Source organism: Euprymna scolopes, chromosome 46, assembly GCF_053919585.1.
Source record: "Euprymna scolopes isolate OS-2025 chromosome 46, ASM5391958v1, whole genome shotgun sequence".
NCBI classification, from domain to species: Eukaryota; Metazoa; Mollusca; class Cephalopoda; order Sepiida; family Sepiolidae; genus Euprymna; species Euprymna scolopes.
In genome coordinates, this window is record NC_136527.1 from 201,454,909 (window position 1) to 201,466,320 (window position 11,412).

Consider the following 11,412-nt stretch of genomic DNA (forward strand, 5'->3'; position numbering starts at 1 on the left):
TATAGTAATAATTTGTAGGAACAATAAACATACAATTACCATAGTTGCTACTGATAATAATAAAAATATATTGATAACAATAGATATATAATAAGTTTATATAACAGGAACGTGAATTAAAATACTCAGGAAATTAAAGTTAATAATTCAAATCAATATATAATCTAATTATTAGCAATGGAATGGTCTTTTAAAATAGCTTTCATTTTAAGTAATATGTGTGGAAAGATAGCCGCTAATTCATAATGTATTTGCTATTACACTGGATATTTTCCTAACATTACATATTTATTAATACTCATAATAATTTAATGCAACAGAATTAGGTTCTTATTTTTTTTACTTTTTATTTTTAGAAATCAACAGTTTTTTCATTCAACAAATTTTTTCATCCCACGCTTTTGAATGCATTATTATCATTTCCATATTTTATCATACAAATGATATAAACAATTTGATTATCGCAATCTTATTTTTTTTAATTAAAGTCTGGTAATACATATTCGTATACATTATATTCTTATTATTGTATATATTCTTAGTAGTTATTTTAAATTTTATAAATATAATTTCCTAATTTTTTTACATTCAAGAAATTGTTACAAGCATTCAACGAATTATTTCATCCAACTTTTTTAGCATATTTTATTTATTCATATATATCTTTTAAATTTTTTCAATGATTTGTATCTTAATTATTTTCACCTTCTAATAGTATAAATTATTAAAATGTATTAATGTTGAAAGCTTAGTATGAATTTAAATATGGCCTGTGAAATTCAACTATTCAACTCATCGTCTACGAACTAATCTTCTCTCTTTCTTCTGCATATTAATTATTTTCACCTTCTAATAGTATAAATTATTAAAATGTATTAATGTTGAAAGCTTAGTATGAGTTTAAATATGGCCTGTGAAATTCAACTATTCAACTCATCGTCTACGAACTAATATTATCTCTTTCTTCTGCATATTAATTATTTTCATCTTCTAATAGTATAAATTATTAAAATGTATTAATGTGTAAAGCTTAGTATGAATTTAAATATGGCCTGTGAAATTCAACTATTCAACTCATCGTCTACGAACTAATCTTCTCTCTTTCTTCTGCATATTAATGCTGACTCACACAATCCAATTCTGTATGGCAGAACCTGCATTTGTTGTCATTACTGATACTTGCGATTTTCTTGAATGCATTGCTCATCAATCCCTGATCTTGCGTAGCCATTATAACCTTTTCCTCATCGTGGTGTAGGGCTCCCCTTTTGAGCTAAGAAATGCTTAATATTTAAATATTACCTGTAAAATTAGCCTATTCAACTCATGGTCTATGAACAACTTCTTTGTTCTGCATATTAATGTTGTATGTATAACCAGTACATTTATTACTGTCTTTTAAACCTTTTTAATTCGTTTTAAAATTACTTTTCCTTAACTTTTTTAACTTGATTTGGGATATTTATATCTTTTAAACCTTTTTAATTCGCTTTAAAATTACGTTTCCTTTTTGAACCAAGAAAAATAATGAACATTTTTTTCTTTGATGAATGAAAAGTCTGATGATTTTTATGGTTTATGCAAGGAAACACGTGTAAGACGCAGTAATTTAAACAATATGTATGTGAATTTAATGTTTAATAAAGTTACATATACTCTGTAAATGTAAATCATTTTTATTGAGTTTAATAAACCGTTGCAATTTTAAGATATGTTTATTGAATATATACATTATATACAACGTGAAAATGGTCATGTAATATTTACGATTGTTATGAGAAAAATAAACCGTTGCAATTTTAAGATATGTTTATTGAATATATACATTATATACAACGTGAAAATGGTCATGTAATATTTACGATTGTTATGAGAAAAATAAACCGTTGCAATTTTAAGATATGTTTATTGAATATATACATTATATACAACGTGAAAATGGTCATGTAATATGTACGATTGTTATGAGTTTAATAAACCGTTGCAATTTTAAGATATGTTTATTGAATAAATACATTATATACAACGTGAAAATGGTCATGTAATATTTACCATTGTTATGAGTTTAATAAACCGTTGCAATTTTAAGATATGTTTATTGAATATATACATTATATACAACGTGAAAATGGTCATGTAATATTTACGATTGTTATGAGAGAAATAAACCGTTGCAATTTTAAGATATGTTTATTGAATATATTCATTATATACAACGTGAAAATGGTCATGTAATATTTACGATTGTTATGAGAGAAATAAACCGTTGCAATTTTAAGGTATGTTTATTGAATATATACATTATATACAACGTGAAAATGGTCATGTAATATTTACGATTGTTATGAGAGAAATAAACCGTTGCAATTTTAAGATATGTTTATTGAATATATACATTATATACAACGTGAAAATGGTCATGTAATATTTACCATTGTTATGAGAGAAATAAACCGTTGCAATTTTAAGATATGTTTATTGAATATATACATTATATACAACGTGAAAGTCGTCATGTAATATTTACGATTGTTATGAGAGAAATAAACCGTTGCAATTTTAAGATATGTTTATTGAATATATACATTATATACAACGTGAAAATGGTCATGTAATATTTACCATTGTTATGAGTTTAATAAACCGTTGCAATTTTAAGATATGTTTATTGAATATATACATTATATACAACGTGAAAATGGTCATGTAATATTTACCATTGTTATGAGTTTAATAAACCGTTGCAATTTTAAGATATGTTTATTGAATATATACATTATATACAACGTGAAAATGGTCATGTAATATTTACGATTGTTATGAGAGAAATAAACCGTTGCAATTTTAAGATATGTTTATTGAATATATACATTATATACAACGTGAAAATGGTCATGTAATATTTACGATTGTTATGAGAGAAATATATCGACGTTCATCAGAGTTTTTTGCTTTACTAAAGCACATGCACGAATATCAGTAAATTTATCAAAACAATCGACAATTGATTTAAAGAGACTTAATTAATGCCAAAAATGTAACTAATTCGGTTGGGAAACCTACAGTAAAATCTATACATTTTTTTTTATATTATGCTTATTGAATATATACATTATAAACGTATTTTGTTTTAAGGAAAATGTGTACATGCGTTCGTGTGTGTGTGTGTGTGTGTGTGTGTGTGTCTGTGTGTGTGTGTGTGTGTGTGTGTGTGACAATCTTGATGTAATATTTGTCATTGTTATAATGAGAGAAATATATCTAGGTTCATCTAAAGCAAATGCATATAGTGTATATAGGGATACTTGATATAGGAATATGTAAATTCAATAAAACTCTCAACACTTTGTTAAAAGAGACTTATTTAATGCAAAAAAACGAAACATATTCGGTTGGAAAAAATCTACAGTAAAATCTGTACATTTATTTTTTATTAGTTTTACTTGTTTTCCGTATATATTTCTACAATTTAAAGCATATTATTAAAATTTATGGATTGTTTAAGGATATCCATTTATTGCTAATTCATTTGAACATAGAAATTGTTGTTACTACATGTGATTAACTCATCAGCGAGTTAATATTTAATCTTTATGTAAAGTTAATATTTAATTTTTAACTATTGGTTAAAACAAAATTGTTATTTAATAATTATTTAATACACAATTAACATAGTAAGGATATTACGAAACCTGCTTAAACCTTGCTAGAAAATTACCAAAATAGTATCCTATACGTTTACAAAGCTAAGATTACCATATGTATTGTTTATTGTTGCCAAATATGGCTTCGTGCAACTACCAAGTCTCAAGTATATGCTCTTCACCAACATACTTACTCCCAACCAATCAGATAAACATCAAAATCCAACAATTCTCCTTCGTTTATGCTTGTAAGGCTTCTACTGTTTAAGACGAAAATAGTGAAAATTGGCGTTGGAATATTTTATTTTAAAATATTTGTTCATTCTTAATTCATCTAAACGTTAAAATTATTTGTAATCATAGACGTTTAACTTATAAGCGAGTTTAATGTTTTATATTAAAATATTAGTAAGACAAATTATTGAAATTATTATTAACATACAAAAAATTAAACCTATATCATTTTGATTTTTAACTAAACATTTTATAACAATACAACTACCACATATAGATTAATATTTTCCTTGCTTGGGACAATTACATTTTCTATTTCTTCTCGTGTATTTCTCAATGTCTCAATCCTATTGTTCCAAACCAATGAAGAAAAATATCTGTTCATCTCTAATTCAGCTTAATATATTTTTAAAAAGTTAATCACATGTAAGATCAGCACATTTAATAATAAATCTTGAAAAATGGATTTATATTTGAAAAGTTAATTCTGTTTCCTATTTTTAAGGAATATAGTTTTAAGAGATTTTATAGTGAATTTTTATAGGCAATGAAAACGGACAGAGTAGAGCTGCACGTCTACAGCTTTGAAGTGAAAGGTACTGGAATATGATGATGTATTATAACGAGGTACCTGAACAGTGGATTAATTAACACTAGATCAACAAGTCAAACGATCCAAAACTTATCAGTATTATTGATTTTTTGTTGAATAAAATATCATTTCATATGATTATCATTATTATTGAGTTTTTATTGAATTAAATATTATTTCATATGATTATCATTATTATTGAGGTTTTCATTTAATTAAATATTATTTCATATTATTATGATTATTATTGAGTTTTTAATTAATTAAATATTTTTTTCATATGATTTCATATGATTATCATTATTATTGTGTTTTTTATTGAATTGAATATGATTTCCTATGACTATCATTATTATGGTGTTTTTTTATTGCATTAAATATGATTTCATATTATCATCATTATTGAGTTTTTTAAAGAATTGAATATTATGTCATATGATTATTATTATTGATTTTTTATTGAATTATATATTATATCATTTGATTATCATTATTATTGAGTTTTTATTGAATTAAATATTATTTCATATGATTATCATTATTATTGAGTTTTTATTTAATTAAATATTATTTCATACGTTATCATTTTTACTGAGTTTTTATTGAATTAAATATTATTTCATATGATTATCATTATTATTGAGTTTTTATTGAATAAAATGTTTCATGTGATTATCATGAGTTTTGAGTTTTTTATTGAATTAAATATTATTTCATATGATTATCATTATTATTGAGATTTTATTGAATTAAATATAATTTCATATGATTATCATTATTATTGAGTTTTTTTATTGAATTAAATATTATTTCATATGATTATCATAATTATTAAGTTATTTATTTAATTAAATATTATTTCCTATGATTATCATTATTACGGAGTTTTTTATTGAATTAAATATGATCTCATATGATTATCATTATTATTGCGTTTTTTTTTTAATTAAATATGATTTCACATTATTTTCATTATTATTGATTTTTTATTGAATTCAACATGATTTCATATGCTTATCATTATCTTTGAGTTTTTATTGAATTAAATATTATTACATATGATTATCATTACTATTGAGTCTTTTATTGAATTAAATATTATTTCATATGATTTTCATTATTATTGAGTTTCGTATTGAAATAAATATTTTTTTATATGATTATCATTTGTTAACGACTTTAAAGTGTTTCTCCCTTTAACATCGAATGTTTTAAGTGCTATATTGAAAGATATGCTAATTCAACTTACCCATAGTATCTATATTGTCATTAAATATCATGTTTACTGTTTGTATAGCAAACTTTACCCGGACATTAAATTGTATTATGTGTAAGGAGTGTGTAACAACTCACCTGCAAAATCGATTGGCCTTTAAAATGTTTATGTGTTGTATCAATACTAATTCATCTTTACATAATAATTAGACAATATATATTATATGTTGTATCAATACTAATTCATCTTCACATAATAATCAGACAATATATATTATGTGTTGTATCAATACTAATTCATATTCACATAATAATAAGACAATATATATTATGTGTTGTATCAATACTAATTCATCTTCACATAATAATCAGACAATATATATTATGTGTTGTATCAATACTAATTCATCTTCACATAATAATAAGACAATATATATATTGTGTTGTATCAATACTAATTCATCTTCACATAATAATCAGACAATATATATATATATTGTGCGGTTGTACTTCATTGTGTGGTGAGCATTGGATTAGATAGGCTTACCTAACATTTCTGTGCTGGCATTATCACTTTTGTGTGTGGTTTATAAAGTGCAGACTTAATAGGTATAAAGTTATTTAATTAGAACTAAAGCACAAGTTGTTCACGGAAGAAACTTTATAGAATTTAATGATCTCCACAGAATATGTTCTTACAAAATGTTGAAACATGTTGGATTTAAATTTGCGATCACAGTTTTTAATAGTTTGTAACATTTGTTATATTTTACTAATTGTTTCTACACAATAATTAATATATTTTTTCAAGTTTAAGAAATCATAATTAATTATTATATTTTTTAGAGTCAGTGAAAATTTTACATTTGAAATTTTAGATACCTACGTTTGACTTATGATGTTTTTTAGAAAAGTGTCACCATTATTAGGGCCCAGATGCCACTCGAGGATAGATGTTAATAAGCATACAGTGGTTAATGTAACACTGTCGTCGTAATTGTTGGTAAATTGGATTACTTAAGGGAAACGCATCATTAAGAATATGTTTAGGTTGAAGTTGAAAATGGATGAGTTCAACAGGTTTGTATTCTAAGAAAGAAACTTTGTTCATGGAATATATGTTTATGTTTAGGCACAGATAAAGTGTGGGGGTAATTGATAATTTTTTTCAGCTAGACGAGTGTATCTTGTGAAAGTTTGCCAAGCGGGGTTATAGACTGAAACTAAGATGAGGACTTACCATGAAACTAATTATAAAGCAGAGACAGGCTATGAGAAAGAGGTTGCAGGGAAGAGAAAATTGCACCACTCACTAGGCTACGAAGTCTACTTTTAACTCTGTCAAAGGAAGGAAACATGAGTTGGAATAGATACATCGAGATCATTGCCAAGACTGCTGCGAAGAAGGTGGACTCTCTCTACCCTGCTAGAAAATTACTTACACTTTAAAATATCCTATACCTCTACAAACTCTTGCACGCCCTTAATGAAAATACCCGTGACAAATCCGATAAGCAGTTAAATCCCATCCCTTTATAGTAGAGATCACAAGGTGTATGAAAGCCTTCTATTTTAATTGTTTCTTCCCCAGAACTGTATATCTATATAAAATTATGTATATGTATATAACATATATATATATACATATGTATATATATACATATATATACATATATATGTATATATACACATATAGATACATATACACATATAGATACATATACATATATACATACATATACATATATATATACATACAACATATATACATATACATATATATACATACATATACATATATATATACAACATATATACATATACATACATATACATATATATACATACATATACATACATATACACACATATACATATATATACATATATATACACATATATACAAATAAATATATATACATATATACATATATATACACACATATATGCACATATATATACATAAATATATATATACATATATAACTACTTCATTTATTCACATAAATTTAATATACGAAAGTATAGATTTATGCGTAAACTTTAAGTATTTACTTCAAAAGTGCTCAATACGTAGGTAGAGCTAGTTAGTAATATATTTTTTTATAAATTACTATATACATATATATATATACATGTATATATACACACACACACACACACACACACACATATATATATATATATATATATATATTTTAAATAAAATACTAGGCGGAAGTTTCTCGAGAGCTCTTTCGGCTATCATCTCGTCAGGAGTAAATCGATAGCAATCTAAATAATATTGTAACGAAAATAAAGAGTTCTATTGGGGAACTTATTAAATGTGCCAACGTACGGGGACATTAATTAAATTTATTTACGTCTAAAAACGATTAAAAATAATGGCACAACGAGGGAGAAAAAAATTTAAAGTTCCCCAAAGAGAAACAATGTGTTTGATGTTTCTTTTTGCCGGCACAAAGAAGGTTGACGCACCGCAATAGAGACTGCCTCCAAAATCTTTGAATGGTTTTTGGAGTCCGCTCTATGTAGCACCTCGAACCAATCTATTTTATATCTATCGGCACAGCACGGGTTGTCAACCAAATGCTGGCCAATAGCAGAGTCCAAGGCTGCAGAAGGATTGAGACCACTAAACCCCATTCTCCCTTGTCTGATCTTCGATGTTACATGCTGGTTTATACGAGTCAAAAGGTGCAAGGATGTTCGCCCAACATTTTTTTTTTATTTATTCAATTTTCACCCCAAACAAGGCACAGTGCCACTTTGAAGCAGGGGGCTACTATTAGGGAATTAATTAGCGGGGTCATTATGAAGGGAGAAGAGTAGAAAGATGTTTGTTAACATTACACTTGAACTTCTGCATATCATTGCAGTTGGGAAAGCAGAATCCCGGAAGGGAGTTCCAAAGACCCGCAGTTCTGGGGAAGAAACTATTGGAGTAAAAGGCTTTCTTGCACCTAGGAATCTCCACTGTAAAGGGATGAGACTTAGTAGCTTGTCGGGTTTGTTGGGGGTAGTTACGTCGGGGAGGTACAAGTGTTTGCAGTTCGTCAGAGCATTCACCATTAAAGTATTTGTAGAACAGGCAGAGGGATGCAACATCTCGTCGATGAGACAGAGGTTGAAGCCTAGATGACAGTTCAGGACCTATCAGGTTGGCGACTCTTTTTTGAACCCTGTTCAGGAGCGAGAGACAAGCAGCAGATGCATCAGCCCAGATGTGACAACAGTACTCCATACATGGGCGAATGGTTGCCTTATAGAGGTATAGGATACTGGCAGGCGTAAGTAGTTTTCTAGCACGGTAGGGGGAGCCAACCTTCCTTGCAGCAGCCTTGGCAATGCTCTCAATGTATCTATTCCAGTTCATATTCCCTGTAAACGTTAGGCCGAGGAGTTTAAAAGAAGTACTTTCAGGCAATGTGTTCTTGGCCATTGCTATTGGTGGTAGAGAAGGTTTCTTGTAGTTATTGAAGGAAACAAGCTTAGTCTTAGCAGCATTGAATGAGACCAACCATTTTTGTCCCCATTCCACTACGGATTGGAGCTCATCCTCTAGTGTTTCTGCCATTTTCTTGGATATGTGTTCATTTGTTTTCCCCTCATATCTGTTATAGAGAGTGGTGTCATCGGCAAATATACCCATTTCCGAAACAATATTATCAGGGAGGTCGTTTATGAATATCAGGAACAATAGAGGTCCAAGGATAGACCCCTGAGGCACTCCCGCATTTATGTCATATTGTTTGGATGTACGTCCGTCGAGGACAACTTTGATTTTTCTATTACTTAAGAAGGATTTAATTACGTTATGAATTCTTCGTGATTCCATATGATCTTATTTTCCTTAGAAGACCATCGTGCCATACCCTGTCAAAAGCCTTAGATATATCAAGGGCCACCGCTCTACCCTCCCCTGTTTTATCCAATGAACGGTATATACGTTCAGAAACTACAGTTAAGATATCTGCTGTTGAACGGGCTTGCCTGAATCCAAATTGTTTGTCAGTCAGGAGTTTAGCAGCTGTTAGGTGCTGGACAAGGACTTGATTAACTAAGGACTCAAATATTTTGGCGAAAAGCGGGAGGAGGCTAATGGGGCGATAATTTAGTGGGTCAGTTCTTTCACCAGAATTCTTGAAGACTGGTACCACAGAGGCGGTTTTCCAGCAGTCGGGAAAACCAGCATCGCACTGGCATCTAAACTGATATACAATATTACTATTTTGGATGTAAGGCAAACTATCCTTGCGGAAAGACGGAAAAGCAGGTCTCGTAGTATATACCAAACGCAAGGTCACCGAATTGAAGCATTCATAAATACTTCTTCGAATCTGTTTGGAAATTTTATTACTCCCCTCCCCAATCCACGGTAATTTCAAATAAACCGGGCATTTCAAGGGTCCAAACTTTTTAGGGGATTTAAAATCCGCAACCTTTTTGAAAATATAGTCATCAATAAGGTCAACAGATCGTTCGCCTAACAGATTAGATGTTGAATTCGATAAGATCAGGGAAATATTCATCAATAATGGTTATCCTGTTGACCTTATTAATGACTGTATTATTTACCTTTTCTCCACGTTAAAAAACGACCCTGGTGTCTAACTGTCCCGTGGGGAGGCATAGTAAATAGGTACAATATTATTTAGATTGCTATCGATTTACTCCTGACGAGATGATAGCCGAAAGAGCTCTCGAGAAACTTCCGCCTAGTATTTTATTTAAAACTATATACAAATTCTGTCCGTCTAAACATTTATATATATATATATATATATATATATATATATATATATATATATATATATATATATATATATATATTAAATGCCGAAAAAACAGTTTTTGCAGTCAGTTGTTTAACAATTCAACCAACTTCGAATCAAATTATTGTGTTTATGATAAACATTAGGATTTTAACAGAAACCACGTAAATTTTACTTTCATAAACACATTTTTATTCACGAAATCAATATTGTCAGTGGATTGCAATAAAATTAAACCTTTTTTATGTTTGATATTATTTTAAGAACCAATATTTTTTTAGGCAGATTGCAAAAAAAAAATGTTGCAGATTATTTTTAAAGTTATTGAATGGGGATTTTTTAAAGCATAAAAATATAACTTAACTTTCATATTGTATCGTAATAAAAAATGAACTTATTTTAATATTTAAGATTATTTTAAAGTTGAATAATATTTTTGTAAAGTGAAAAAAATAAACTTATTTTGATATTAAAGAGTGCTAGTGCACTTACTGATCTGCGTTATTTTTTAAAATCGTATTTCTAAGTTTAATTAAAGTTTTATATGCTTTTTTATTCAAATGTAAGGTTAAAGTATAGAATAGGTACAAACCACCCTCCCCTCTGAATGTTAAGAATGTCTTTTTAAATAATAACGTTATTATTTCAGCACGGATCAATAAGTGCATTGTACCTATTTAAGATTATTTTAAAGTTGTGGAATTATAATTTTTCAAAGTAAAAAAATAAACTTACCTTCCATTCCAGGAATTTAATAAGAAAAAAAAAATCGTTTTTCTTTTGTGTCCAACGCAGAAAATTTGTTTGTTAGGATTTCGTAATATAATCTTTAGTAAATTGATACAAATTTTGTTTTGTGTGCCCAATTCATTAAGCAATTAAATATATGAAAATATAAAAGAATAAAAAATAACAGACAAAAAACACGATTTAAACGTGAAATTATTATAAG